Source organism: Osmerus mordax, assembly GCF_038355195.1.
Source record: "Osmerus mordax isolate fOsmMor3 chromosome 7 unlocalized genomic scaffold, fOsmMor3.pri SUPER_7_unloc_2_2, whole genome shotgun sequence".
In the NCBI taxonomy this organism is placed as follows: Eukaryota; Metazoa; Chordata; class Actinopteri; order Osmeriformes; family Osmeridae; genus Osmerus; species Osmerus mordax.
In genome coordinates this window covers 10001-17500 of record NW_027120352.1, presented here as the reverse complement: position 1 = coordinate 17500, position 7500 = coordinate 10001, and positions in this window count along the sequence as shown.

Below are 7500 nucleotides of genomic sequence, written 5' to 3'. Positions count from 1 at the left end.
TCTGCGTGTGTGGCATGGATCAGGCCCTTGCTGGAGCTTCAAAACGGGCAAAAAAAATAAAAAAAGACCCAAAACGCGCCGCCTACCGGCCGCTCGCGGGTGCCCGGGGTCGGGGTATGGGTCTAGCCTGTGCCGGGGCTTCAAATATGGGAAAAAAAAAAAAATTCAAAAAAAGCGCCCCCAACCGGCCGTTTCGGTATACGGGGGGCCGCCCGGGAAGTGCCGTGGTCGGGGTATGGCTCAGGGGCTCGCTGGGGCTTCAAAACGGCCAAGAAAAAAAAAATGACCCAAAACACGCCACCTACCGGCCGCTCGCGGGTGCCCGGGGTCGGGGTATGGGTCTAGCCTGTGCCGGGGCTTCAAATATGGAGAAAAAAAAAATTTCAAAAAAAGGGCCCCCATCGGCCCCCCGGGTAGTGCCGGGGTCGGGGGGCATGATTCTGGGGCGCCCCAGAGCCAAGTAGGCGCCTGGAGGAAAGGAAAAAAAAATTTAACTTTTTTTTGACCACCAGGGGTGGGGGGGTCTCATGCCCCATCGGGTGCCCGCCCCGAGTGCCTCTCAGGCGGATACATTTTCACCCGTGTGCGGGAGACACATATGGTGCATGGTCCGTGTATACACCATATGTGTAGTATGGGCAAAACCACTGTAAAGTCATACTGCCATTGACTTCCATTCATTTTCCCAGGATGACTTATATACTCTATGGTAGCTGTCTGGTGGACTGGGGGCCGCGACAATGTTACGCTTGTAAGTCAGAAGCTGGGAAATGCACTGCGAAGCTGGGAAAACCGTTTTTCGAGCTCATTTTCGGTTCCGCCCAACGGATTTTGATCAAAATAGGCTCATTCGAAAGGTATTAACCGGGGGCACACGGAAAACCGGGACTAATAACGCGCACGTGCGCGTGCGCGAAACGGGAAGCAAAAGAAAACTTCAATCGGAGCTACAACCGTGAACCGTCGCAGATAGGGCGGAAATTTCAACGCACGTCGCTGCGTCTCACTCCAACTTAAATAACAAAACTGTCCCCAGCGAAATCGGTTGGATAAAACGGAAACGGGAAGCGAAAGAAAACGTTAAACGTCAACACCGAAATGGCTATCGTCAATTCCAATGTGAAAACAACTCGCACGTATGTGTCTTACTCTAAAGCAGTGTATAAAACTATCCCCAGCCAAATCAGAGCTACGCAACGAAAACGGGAAGCGAAACAAAACTTTAAACGGAGCTACCGAATTGGAAATCATCAATCCTGGGAAAATAACAACTCACACGTGTGCCCCTTATTCTAACTTGAATTTAGAAACCGTCCTCAACAAAATCCCACGTTCGGGTGAATAACTGTGAATTTTAAGGCACATGCCTCTCTGGGCTGGGAGAGTGCATTCAAATAGGAGAAATTGGCTTCATTTAGAGGCATCTCCACTTAGGGACGTCGTAGCACCTTAACTCGGGTGGCGTTGGAAAGGTCTGGTCCAGGGGAACACGGGCGTGTCAAGTTTGCCACGCGCACGCGCATCCCCGCTAAACAGGGGCCAAAACAAAACTTTAAACGGAGCTACCGAATTGGAAACCATCAATCCTGGGAAAATAACAACTCACACGTGTGCCCCTTATGCTAACTTGAATTTAGAAACCGTCCTCAACAAAATCCCACGTTCGGGCGCAAAACTGCACGTTTGAGGCCACATTTTCAATGATGCTGGAAACTTACATTCAAAGCTGGGAAAATGTGCTCATCTACAGGCATCCCCACTTAGGGACGTCGTAGCACCTTGACTCGGGTGGCGTTGGAAAGGTCTGGTCCAGGGGAACACGGGCGTGTCAAGTTTGCCACGCGCACGCGCATCCCCGCTAAACAGGGGCCAAAACAAAACTTTAAACGGAGCTACCGAATTGGAAACCATCAATCCTGGGAAAATAACAACTCACACGTGTGCCCCTTATGCTAACTTGAATTTAGAAACCGTCCTCAACAAAATCCCACGTTCGGGCGCAAAACTGCACGTTTGAGGCCACATTTTCAATGATGCTGGAAACTTACATTCAAAGCTGGGAAAATGTGCTCATCTACAGGCATCCCCACTTAGGGACGTCGTAGCACCTTGACTCGGGTGGCGTTGGAAAGGTCTGGTCCAGGGGAACACGGGCGTGTCAAGGTTGCCACGCGCACGCGCATCCCCGCTAAACAGGAGCCCAAACAAAACTTTAAACGGGGCTACGGAAAAGGGGAGAGCTTTTTCGGGGACAAACACCACTCACGTCGGTGCCCCCTGTTCCAACTTGAATTTAGAAACCGTCCTCAACAAAATCCCACGTTCGGGTGAATAACTGTGAATTTTAAGGCACATGCCTCTCTGGGCTGGGAGAGTGCATTCAAATAGGAGAAATTGGCTTCATTTAGAGGCATCCCCACTTGGGGACGTCGTAGCACCTTAACTCAGGTGGCGTTAGAAAGGTCTGGTCCAGGGGAACACGGGCGTGTCATGTTTGCCACGCGCACGCGCATCCCCGCTGAACAGGAGCCCAAACAAAACTTTAAACGGGGCTACGGAAAAGGGGAGGGCTTTTTCGGGGACAACCACCACTCACCTCGGTTCCCCCCATCCCAACTTGAATTTAGAAACCGTCCCCAGCCAAATCCCACGTTCGGGGGCAAAACTGCTCGTTTGAGGCCACATTTTCAATGATACTGGAAACTTACATTCAAAGTTGGGAAAAGGTGTTCATTTACAGGCATCTCCACTTAGGGACGTCGTAGCACCTTAACTCAGGCGGCGTTAGAAAGGTCTGGTCCAGGGGAACACGGGCGTGTCAAGGTTGCCACGCGCACGCGCATCCCCGCTAAACAGGAGCCCAAACAAAACTTTAAACGGGGCTACGGAAAAGGGGAGAGCTTTTTCGGGGACAAACACCACTCACGTCGGTGCCCCCTGTTCCAACTTGAATTTAGAAACCGTCCTCAACAAAATCCCACGTTCGGGTGAATAACTGTGAATTTTAAGGCACATGCCTCTCTGGGCTGGGAGAGTGCATTCAAATAGGAGAAATTGGCTTCATTTAGAGGCATCCCCACTTGGGGACGTCGTAGCACCTTAACTCAGGTGGCGTTAGAAAGGTCTGGTCCAGGGGAACACGGGCGTGTCATGTTTGCCACGCGCACGCGCATCCCCGCTGAACAGGAGCCCAAACAAAACTTTAAACGGGGCTACGGAAAAGGGGAGGGCTTTTTCGGGGACAACCACCACTCACCTCGGTTCCCCCCATCCCAACTTGAATTTAGAAACCGTCCCCAGCCAAATCCCACGTTCGGGGGCAAAACTGCTCGTTTGAGGCCACATTTTCAATGATACTGGAAACTTACATTCAAAGTTGGGAAAAGGTGTTCATTTACAGGCATCTCCACTTAGGGACGTCGTAGCACCTTAACTCAGGCGGCGTTAGAAAGGTCTGGTCCAGGGGAACACGGGCGTGTCAAGGTTGCCACGCGCACGCGCATCCCCGCTAAACAGGAGCCCAAACAAAACTTTAAACGGGGCTACGGAAAAGGGGAGAGCTTTTTCGGGGACAAACACCACTCACGTCGGTGCCCCCTGTTCCAACTTGAATTTAGAAACCGTCCTCAACAAAATCCCACGTTCGGGTGAATAACTGTGAATTTTAAGGCACATGCCTCTCTGGGCTGGGAGAGTGCATTCAAATAGGAGAAATTGGCTTCATTTAGAGGCATCCCCACTTGGGGACGTCGTAGCACCTTAACTCAGGTGGCGTTAGAAAGGTCTGGTCCAGGGGAACACGGGCGTGTCATGTTTGCCACGCGCACGCGCATCCCCGTTGAACAGGAGCCCAAACAAAACTTTAAACGGGGCTACGGAAAAGGGGAGGGCTTTTTCGGGGACAACCACCACTCACCTCGGTTCCCCCCATCCCAACTTGAATTTAGAAACCGTCCCCAGCCAAATCCCACGTTCGGGGGCAAAACTGCTCGTTTGAGGCCACATTTTCAATGATACTGGAAACTTACATTCAAAGTTGGGAAAAGGTGTTCATTTACAGGCATCTCCACTTAGGGACGTCGTAGCACCTTAACTCAGGCGGCGTTAGAAAGGTCTGGTCCAGGGGAACACGGGCGTGTCAAGGTTGCCACGCGCACGCGCATCCCCGCTAAACAGGAGCCCAAACAAAACTTTAAACGGGGCTACGGAAAAGGGGAGAGCTTTTTCGGGGACAAACACCACTCACGTCGGTGCCCCCTGTTCCAACTTGAATTTAGAAACCGTCCTCAACAAAATCCCACGTTCGGGTGAATAACTGTGAATTTTAAGGCACATGCCTCTCTGGGCTGGGAGAGTGCATTCAAATAGGAGAAATTGGCTTCATTTAGAGGCATCCCCACTTGGGGACGTCGTAGCACCTTAACTCAGGTGGCGTTAGAAAGGTCTGGTCCAGGGGAACACGGGCGTGTCATGTTTGCCACGCGCACGCGCATCCCCGCTGAACAGGAGCCCAAACAAAACTTTAAACGGGGCTACGGAAAAGGGGAGGGCTTTTTCGGGGACAACCACCACTCACCTCGGTTCCCCCCATCCCAACTTGAATTTAGAAACCGTCCCCAGCCAAATCCCACGTTCGGGGGCAAAACTGCTCGTTTGAGGCCACATTTTCAATGATACTGGAAACTTACATTCAAAGTTGGGAAAAGGTGTTCATTTACAGGCATCTCCACTTAGGGACGTCGTAGCACCTTAACTCAGGCGGCGTTAGAAAGGTCTGGTCCAGGGGAACACGGGCGTGTCAAGGTTGCCACGCGCACGCGCATCCCCGCTAAACAGGAGCCCAAACAAAACTTTAAACGGGGCTACGGAAAAGGGGAGAGCTTTTTCGGGGACAAACACCACTCACGTCGGTGCCCCCTGTTCCAACTTGAATTTAGAAACCGTCCTCAACAAAATCCCACGTTCGGGTGAATAACTGTGAATTTTAAGGCACATGCCTCTCTGGGCTGGGAGAGTGCATTCAAATAGGAGAAATTGGCTTCATTTAGAGGCATCCCCACTTGGGGACGTCGTAGCACCTTAACTCAGGTGGCGTTAGAAAGGTCTGGTCCAGGGGAACACGGGCGTGTCATGTTTGCCACGCGCACGCGCATCCCCGTTGAACAGGAGCCCAAACAAAACTTTAAACGGGGCTACGGAAAAGGGGAGGGCTTTTTCGGGGACAACCACCACTCACCTCGGTGCCCCCCATCCCAACTTGAATTTAGAAACCGTCCCCAGCCAAATCCCACGTTCGGGGGCAAAACTGCACGTTTGAGGCCACATTTTCAATGATACTGGAAACTTACATTCAAAGTTGGGAAAAGGTGTTCATTTACAGGCATCCCCACTTGGGGACGTCGTAGCACCTTAACTCAGGCGGCGTTAGAAAGGTCTGGTCCAGGGGAACACGGGCGTGTCAAGGTTGCCACGCGCACGCGCTTCCCCGCTGAACAGGAGCCCAAACAAAACTTTAAACGGGGCTACGGAAAAGGGGAGGGCTTTTTCGGGGACAACCACCACTCACCTCGGTGCCCCCCATCCCAACTTGAACTTAGAAACCGTCCCCAGCGAAATCCCACGTTCGGGCGAATAACTGTGAATTTTAAGCCCCTTTTCCTCTCAAGCTGGAAACGTGCAAAGTTGGGAAAAGGTGTTCATTTACAGGCATCTCCACTTAGGGACGTCGTAGCACCTTAACTCAGGCGGCGTTAGAAAGGTCTGGTCCAGGGGAACACGGGCGTGTCAAGGTTGCCACGCGCACGCGCATCCCCGCTGAACAGGAGCCCAAACAAAACTTTAAACGGGGCTACGGAAAAGGGGAGGGCTTTTTCGGGGACAACCACCACTCACCTCGGTGCCCCCCATCCCAACTTGAATATAGAAACCGTCCCCAGCCAAATCCCACGTTCGGGGGCAAAACTGCTCGTTTGAGGCCACATTTTCAATGATACTGGAAACTTACATTCAAAGTTGGGAAAATGTGCTCATCTACAGGCATCCCCACTTGGGGACGTCGTAGCACCTTGACTCAGGCGGCGTTAGAAAGGTCTGGACCAGGGGAACACGGGGGTGTCAAGTTTGCCACGCGCACGCGCTTCCCCGCTGAACAGGAGCCCAAACAGAACTTTAAACGGGGCTACGGAAAAGGGGAGGGCTTTTTCGGGGACAACCACCACTCACCTCGGTGCCCCCCATCCCAACTTGAATATAGAAACCGTCCCCAGCCAAATCCCACGTTCGGGCGAATAACTGTGAATTTTAAGCCCCTTTTCCTCTCAAGCTGGAAACGTGCAAAGTTGGGAAAAGGTGTTCATTTAGAGGCATCTCCACTTAGGGACGTCGTAGCACCTTAACTCAGGCGGCGTTGGAAAGGTCTGGTCCAGGGGAACACGGGGGTGTCAAGGTTGCCACGCGCACGCGCTTCCCCGCTGAACAGGAGCCCAAACAAAACTTTAAACGGGGCTACGGAAAAGGGGAGGGCTTTTTCGGGGACAACCACCACTCACCTCGGTGCCCCCCGTCCCAACTTGAACTTAGAAACCGTCCCCAGCGAAATCCCACGTTCGGGCGAATAACTGTGAATTTTAAGCCCCTTTTTCTCTCAAGCTGGAAACGTGCAAAGTTGGGAAAAGGTGTTCATTTAGAGGCATCTCCACTTAGGGACGTCGTAGCACCTTAACTCAGGCGGCGTTGGAAAGGTCTGGTCCAGGGGAACACGGGGGTGTCAAGGTTGCCACGCGCACGCGCATCTCCGCGACGCTGCGAGCGAAACAAATTTTCAAACGCGCACACCGAAATGGGGACACTTTTTTCGGGGACAAACACCACTCACCTCGGTGCCCCCCATCCCAACTTGAATATAGAAACCGTCCCCAGCCAAATCCCACGTTCGGGCGAATAACTGTGAATTTTAAGCCCCTTTTCCTCTCAAGCTGGAAACGTGCAAAGTTGGGAAAAGGTGTTCATTTAGAGGCATCTCCACTTAGGGACGTCGTAGCACCTTAACTCAGGCGGCGTTGGAAAGGTCTGGTCCAGGGGAACACGGGGGTGTCAAGGTTGCCACGCGCACGCGCATCTCCGCGACGCTGCGAGCGAAACAAATTTTCAAACGCGCACACCGAAATGGGGACACTTTTTTCGGGGAAAATAACCACACACACCGCTGCCCCTTGCCCTCACTTGAAGAACAAAACCATCCCCAGCCAAATCACACGTTCGGGCGCCAAACGGTGCATTTGACACCCACAAAATACAAGTCAAACACACTCTCACACTGCAAAAGTTGGGAGCCCCGGGGAACAACACTACTCTCTCGGCCTCCCCGGGGAACAGAGCCCCCAGGGCGGCCAGCACACCTCCGGGGAGGACCCCCCCTGCACCACCTGATCACCGTGGGGCCCTGTTCACCCACTCTTAAGCACCCCCCCTGTGTTAAAACCAAAATAACCCCACTTTAAG